The sequence below is a fragment of the Octopus bimaculoides genome, chromosome 19 (assembly GCF_001194135.2).
Source record: "Octopus bimaculoides isolate UCB-OBI-ISO-001 chromosome 19, ASM119413v2, whole genome shotgun sequence".
Lineage (NCBI taxonomy): Eukaryota > Metazoa > Mollusca > Cephalopoda > Octopoda > Octopodidae > Octopus > Octopus bimaculoides.
In genome coordinates this window covers 23,053,949-23,061,271 of record NC_068999.1, presented here as the reverse complement: position 1 = coordinate 23,061,271, position 7,323 = coordinate 23,053,949, and the positions used below count along the sequence as shown (strand labels likewise).

Here is a 7,323-nt window from a genome sequence, read left to right as displayed (position 1 = left end):
GTTCTGCGAGAAAAATGCTGTTGAAATCTACTCTATGCCCAAATGAAGTCACTACATAAATCATATGTAATTAATATAGATAGCTAATGAGCAGTTTGAAATGGAAACTATATTTCACATCTGGCTTGGACCAATTACCAACAACTTTGTAAGGACTTCCCTCATAACTATTCATTGCCACAGTTGAGGGGTTTATCTTGTAAGTTATTTGGTGACCTCACTGATGTTGGTGCCAAGTAAAAAGCACCTAATAGACTCCATAAACTGGTTGGCATTAGAAAGGGTATCTAGTTGTAGAAGCCATGCCAAAACAGATAGTAGAGCTTGGAATAGTCTTGCCAGCTCCTCTCAAACCGTCCAACTTAAGTCAGCATGGAAAATGGATGTTAAATAACGATGATAGATGTATGTATGCTCGCATAAATTTGGGACTTGAACTTCAGTAAATTTTGAGTGACAGTTTACTATTGCAGCTGAGTTAAAGCTTCCTTAATCTTGTTTATTCTATAAAAAACTTTTAATTGATTGCAGAGCAAGCAGTGGAGACATTGCTTCAATTCTCTGATATACTTTTTCTCTTTTATAAAAGAAAGTGATGTTCTGATGAAATGTTTTCTTTAGAGGTAATACCTAGAAATAAAAAAGACTCTCTTTGTCACTCTTTCACTCTACCCCTTTCTCTCTTTCTCTCTTTCCTCCAACTCCCTATTTCTTCACTCAATGTATTTCTCTTCTTTACACACCCACATTCTCTCTCAAATAAGAAATAGAAAAAAAGAAAGGGAAAATTAATCACTTAATTGCTAACAAGGGAAACAAAACCATGAATGGATGTCTTATAATTTTATACAATTCAGGCAGTTAGCCTGCATAAGAATGTTATTTTGTACTGCTTAAAAGAAGGATCTACGAACTATGTGTGATATACTATATATGTTTGAAAATTATGAGTTGTTACTAAGAAATGTCATTTAACTCTTGCTATTCATTGAGTGGCAGCTAATTCATTGAGTGGCAGCTAATTCATTGGAAAATAATGGGAAGGACATTTTTGCTTGTAGGAGTAGTCAAACCTGTTGCAGTTTGTTTACTATATCAATGTTTGTAAAACAATATAAACAAAGGGTCAAGGTCAAGAAATCAGGACATTTATAGCAACAATCAAGCTGAACATCACTGAGAGTTACATTTTTTTTTATGTGTATTTTATTACTTTAGCTGGAGATCTCTGAAGGACTAGCCTTATGTGTGACATTGATAATCTCAGCTGGAAGTTTGTAAGAGTGTAGCTTGCTTTGTCAGTTCTGAAAGTCTTAAGTTAGCAGTCTCTGACTGACTGGTCTTCTATAGAGCTTTGATACTCACAGGGTACTACTTACATCACACATGACATTAATGACACAACCAACCCCTTTACAAGAGACAGAAGAGGCTATACGGGCAAACTGTATATAGGGAGAGGGAAGTCCTATATTCAACCTTCATCAGCCTTCATAGCTTTAGAGATAGAAGTGTTCACATCTGTTGCAGCTATGGCATTAGTTTTAGTGGCAATAGTAACAGCAATGTGAACAACTTTCTCCTTCTCTGACATCATTTTCCCCATTCCTATGCCAACTGGAAAAATGATGTCAGAGAAGAAAGTTGTTCACACTGCTGTTACTATTGCTACTAATACTATAGCCATAACTGCAACAGGTGTGAACACTTCTGTCTTAGACATATCGCAACACTTGCAATAGATTATGTTGACAACCTACTTAGCCAAGCACAGTCCTCAACCACTTTCCTCTCATTAGGGTTAGGAACAAGTTAAATGGTTTAGCTATTAGGATTTTAGAAACCAAACAACAGAAATATTTTTTGATCTATTTATATGAAATATGTGGGTGTTTCTGATGTTAACAGCTGTGAGGTTGGTTAGCAGGTTGTTGGGAATAGATTTTCTATTTGTTTTTAGCATACAAAGGATGACGGCAATGAAGTAAAAAAGAACACAATTTCTATTTACACTAGTGCCCTACTCCCACTACCACCACCTATACTATTATTATTATTAACACTATCCCACCTTCCACTAACACCACCAATATCTTTGATAACCTCAATGCCTAAAATCATTAGAGTCACGAGCAAAACGAGGAAACCTTTACATAATGTCTCAATTTCTTAGAAACAGCAGCCAAACTTCTATCAAGTTACACTCTACTAAACATATAGGATGGTCACAGCTGGAACACCATTAATCATAGGTCTACTCAATCAGAAGCATCCTCAAAAATAGTAATAATACAACACATTAAATAATGTAGTCTTAGGTAGACAATGTTTGAATATAAGATGAAATGGTTGTGGCTAGGAATATTTTGATGATAGGTCTGTACAATTACAAGGTTGATGACAACTTGTCTAGACTTACTTTCCTTTCAATTTTTTCTTCCCTTATTAGTTTCATTACATTATAGTACATATGTCACAGACATGGGTGTGTTGCATGAAGTTTACTTCCCAACCGCATGGTTCCAGTTTCAATCCCACTGCATAGCACCTTGGGCAAGTGTCTTCTACTATAGCCTCGGGCCAACTAATGCCTTCTGAGTGGATTTGGTGGACGGAAACTGAAAAAAGCCCATCATATATATGTGGTCTCATCAATAGGTATCCGGACTGTTGCCATCAGAGGTTGTAAGAAATTTATTGATGAAAAATCAATTGCAATATATTGGTCCAATTAATTGATTGGAGTCGTACTGCCAATTAAATAATTGATTGCTATCATATCAATTAATTGCAATTAATTGCAGTTAATTGCATCATTGTCAGCAAAAGTTTTTCAAATGGCTCATACTTCATTCAACTTTCAATTGGCAAATACAGTGTTCTATTATTATTTGAGGTATTGTGTTGACGCCTTTGTTCTGACTGCTGAGAATGGTTCATACATTCTGTTGTGTTTAGGAATTGACTATTGTGTATGTTGTCAAATAATCGCTGTTGAGTGATTCTTGGTTCTGACTGCCAAGAATGATTCACACATTCTGACTTCAAGTCATTAAATCGTAACTTTGCCTACAATGCAGTTGTATCTTGAATTCCACTCCAACATATTAACTGAATCAGACTTTCATCAGTGGGGTGGCAAAATATCTTCTATTTTAAACTGTGGTGAAATATCTTTTATTTTAAACTAACCTGTGCCATGTGAAAATGAGCAAATTGTCAGAAAATATTTTAACCAAACAGGCAGTGAACATGTATGGAAATGCAAGTGTAGAAAATAGTTGACCCAGAAAAAAAGGAACTGGATGGACAAATCTTATGAATCATATAAAAAAACCAGCATCCAAAGTTTTCTACTATACAAGCAACTGGACGACCATTTTTATCGAGTTTTCTTTCTCCAAGAAGTAGTTTGGTCATTCGCTTGGCCTTAAATGTTTATGGTTGGATTGAGTGGGTGTGTATTGGTTTAAAACCATTTTCCTTTACTGAAGACCCACTGACTCATAAGTATATAAACTTGGGAAGAATGACAAATATGACCTTAAAGAAATACATGGAGAAACTTACCCAAGAAGTGGAAAAGAAAATATCTGATGAACTTACAAGTAAATTTTTGTTGGTAATCAGCGGTTGGACTAAGAGTTTGATGCATTTCATTGGACTTTTGCATCTTATCTGTGCAATTATCAAAATGACTATTGTATTGTTTTGCTGGCATTTTTGCCAATGGTAAGTGAAACATCATTCTCTGCTTCTGATTATGTCGAATTTATAGAGTATGTGCTAAGTGTCTATAACAAAAATTTAGAAAATGTAGCTATTACCGGAGATAATACTGAAGTGAACAAATCTATAGTGAATTTGTATAAAACAACACTGATTGGATGTGCCTCTCATAAATTCAATCTAGCTGTTTCTGCTTATCTTGGCAAGTGGGAAGTTCTGCTTGATAAAATGGATATGTTGATGGGCAAGCTAACATTATTAAAACTTGTGGGTAAACTTTGGGAAAAAATGCATTTGCAACCTATACAAAGAAATAAAACAACCGGTCCAGTATACAAAGAAACAAAACAATCGTTTCAAGCTGCTTTTAGACTCATTTCAAGGCTATGCAAAGCTAGTTGATTATCTGTCGACTTCATGCGATCATAATGATCTGCAGATTCTAAAAGACAATTTAGTAAAGTTATGTTCAGTAACAGTTGCCTTGCAAAGAACAGAAATAAATTTAAGAGAAGCTTGAATTCTTTTTGATGAAATTCTCACATTGTATCCTTACAAGGAGGTTAAAAAATATTTGCTTCCATCAGCAGCCATTGTGCACAGCCCAAATTTTGAAGTGGAGTTGTGAAAATTTTACATGTAGAAGCAGAGCTAAATGCGGATGAAGTGGCATCAGCTGAAAGTGGTAGCAGACACATCACAACAGTCTAATTTACCTGTAGAAGATGACTTTGCTTCAATTTGTTCGAAAAAATGCAAAAAAGATAAAATTTCACCTCAGCAATATCTGAAATGTAGATTTTTGTTACCAATGTTCATCATCTTGGAATGTTTCTTCAGCTCAGCAGGTTACGCTTTTAATGGTTTTCAGCAATACTTAAAACCAATGAATCTAGAAATGCAATTATTTCTAAAAGTCAATCATGCTTTCTGGGATGAAGAACTAGTTTCAGAAATCTGCATTTGTTCATGACCTTTTCCTATATTAGAACATTTTAATTGTGCTACTCATTTGATAAACTCTTTCAGTTAAAGACTTTCAATTTTTTTTTTTTTCAACTTCTGTACAATGTAGAGTACATTGTTGTTTGTTACCTATTCTAAATCAATAAAATTGAACTTTGAACATTTTCTGATCATAAAGGTTTTTTAAAACTATAAGATGTGCCTTTTATTTTCTTATCATTTTGGTTCTTATCTAAATCAAAGCTAACACTCCAAAATATATGGTGTTTTTACAGTCAGCAAAATAATTGACAATTAACTGCAATAATTGATTGGCTTATATCCCAATTAAAATTAATTGATTGCTAGGCAAATAATTGATTGGAAAGGTTCCAATCAATTATATACAACCCCTGGTTGCCATAGTAAGGAAACTAAAGCACACAGAGTGAAGCTGCTTGGCACTGATTGATCTTGAACTCTGCTGTGCATGTGCACCGAGTTTTAGCATTCTAGCTCACTTCCACTGTTTACAGCAGTGCTTGGAAGGAAGGTGTGTAGTGTGTGATCGCTGCATTGATCATGACAGAGGAAGTTGAGCAGAGAACCTGCATCAAATTTTGCCAAAAGCTTTGTGATATCTGCTCAGAGGCCTACGTAAAGTTTTCAAAAAGTTTTCATCGTTCTCGATACAATCAAGGTGATCTTTTGCAACTGAAACCCGAGTATCCTTTTGGTCAGCTGAAAACAGTTTTGGCATAACCTTGGCAGACACACGTCTCATACACAAATCTTCAGTGATAATGGACTGCACTGAACTGTAACTAATCAGTACATCCTCTGATAACTCACGGATGGTGATTCAATGATTTCCTCTCAAAGCTGCATGCACATCCGTGATGTTTTTCTCAGTTCAGCTGGCTGCAGGTCTCCCAAAACATTTGTCAATTCGACATTTTTTCGGCCATCCTGGAAACGTCTGAACCACTTGTACACTTGTGTACAGTTCATACACTCCTCTTCATACATTTTCTGCAACTTTGTGTAGGCCTCTCAGCAGGTATTGCCATGACAACTTTCTCTGTCATGGTCAGTGTGATGATCACACACTACACACCTTCCTTCCAAGCACTGCTGTAAACAGTGGAAGTGAGCTAGAACGTTAAAACTTAGTGCACATGCACAGCCGAGTTGATGGTCAATCTTTTCCAAGCGACATCACTCTGTGTGCTTTACCTTTCACTGTTGTTGGTGGTGGTGTTGTTAATGCTGGTATAGGGGGCATCATCAGTGGTGGAGTTGGTGTTGGTGCTATTGTTGGTGTCTCCGTCGGTGCTACTATAACCAAAATTTTTGTTGGAGCTGTTATTGGCGCTATGTAGTAGTGATTATTGTTTCATTATTAGCATTATCATTAGCAATGGTGCTGCTGCTGTTTCTGCTAAAGTTGCTGCTGTTGCTATTATTACTGCTATTCCTGCTACTGCTGTAGCTGCTGAAAAGGCTGCTGCTGCTATCAAGGTCAGAATCCACCTCAACCTCGTATATGACCCCTTTGGTTTTGCATTGGTTTTGCATTGGTCTCCAACTGGGAATCTGCTGTAGTCCTGGTTTGTTCTACATGCACAGTTTACAAGTGTATGTAGATATTTGTAGTACATTCAGGGATATTTATGCATGAAAAGTTGCTGTTGTTGGTGTTTGGCTTCAGTTCATTCCTGATCCAACAGATCTATAATCTAAGACATTCCACTTATGACTGTCCCAACTTTCATTTAGACATATGCAGCAATGAAGTCTTCATTCTCTCTTCAAAGTAATAAAATATGTTTTGGAGAAAATTCGGTTGATATTTCTAACAGTTCAAAAAAGTTATGTTGAGGCTCTGCCTTGGCATGTATTTCTGAGGTCTATTAGCAAATTTGCAGGGATCTGTCTGTGCTGTGTATTTGTGTTTATGTGTGTATGTGAATGTAGGCTCACATGCAAATGTATATGGATGTATAAAAAATGTGTATGTGTGTATATATGAATGCACCTGTGCATGTATATACATATATATGTCTGCTTGTGTGTGTATGAGTGTGTGTGTGTGTGTGTGTGCACGTGCATTTAATGACCTGAGGTTTAACAACAACAATAACAGTAACAAATACAATAATATCTACTAATACTCCTACCACCACCACCACCACCACCATCACTGCAACCGTCAGCATCCCTTTACCACCACTACTCTCTCCACAACCACCATCACTGTCACTACCACCAACGACAACACCAATAACAACAGTGACAATGCCACCACCATCACCATCACCGTCACCATCATCATCATCACCATCACCACCACTGCCAGCACACACCACATTCTGACTTTTGCCAACCACCACTGTCCTCACTAACTCCACCAGCAATGTACCACCACCACCACCACCAACTCCACTAATGACACCGTCACCATCATCACCATCACTACTAGTAATTTACCATTTCTACTGCCACTGCTGTCACCATCACCACCAGCACCATCAACGCCACTGCCAGTAACACACCACCACCATTACCACCACCACATACTGCCACCACCACTACCACTTACTGCCACCATCACCGCATATTGCCACCACCACCACCACCACCACCACC

At 37.1% G+C, this 7,323-nt stretch overlaps 2 protein-coding genes across 2 annotated transcripts in view; one reads left to right on the top strand and one right to left on the bottom strand.

Annotated features, from left to right (window-relative positions):
• The window catches only part of LOC106871644 (calcium and integrin-binding protein 1), a 443,076-nt gene that overhangs the window by 86,178 nt on the left and 349,575 nt on the right, over positions 1-7,323 (bottom strand). The gene's annotated exons all lie outside the window — the stretch shown is intronic.
• LOC106871649 (homeobox protein 4) overlaps positions 1-7,323 on the top strand; it is an 88,263-nt gene that overhangs the window by 47,747 nt on the left and 33,193 nt on the right. The gene's annotated exons all lie outside the window — the stretch shown is intronic.